Consider the following 263-nt stretch of genomic DNA (forward strand, 5'->3'; position numbering starts at 1 on the left):
GGAAAATATACACAGGGTTTTATTGTGCGGGGGAAGGGGGCGCGGCGTCACGGAACAACGGGAAACCCACAGCGAAATCCCATCGAGGAGCGAGCCCCGAGGGATGGCGTGATGAACAAAAACCCCCAAACAATCAAAGACTCCAGGAAACGGCGACTCGTACCCGCTCGGGCGGCGGGGCAGGGCCAGCACGCTGGGATTGGTTGGGAATAACCCAAAATCCTCCGGGATGGGGTCTGCGAGCCGGCCGGGCCTGCGGCGGG

This window comes from Eurypyga helias, unplaced genomic scaffold (genome assembly GCF_000690775.1).
Source record: "Eurypyga helias isolate BGI_N326 unplaced genomic scaffold, ASM69077v1 scaffold45327, whole genome shotgun sequence".
In the NCBI taxonomy this organism is placed as follows: domain Eukaryota; kingdom Metazoa; phylum Chordata; class Aves; order Eurypygiformes; family Eurypygidae; genus Eurypyga; species Eurypyga helias.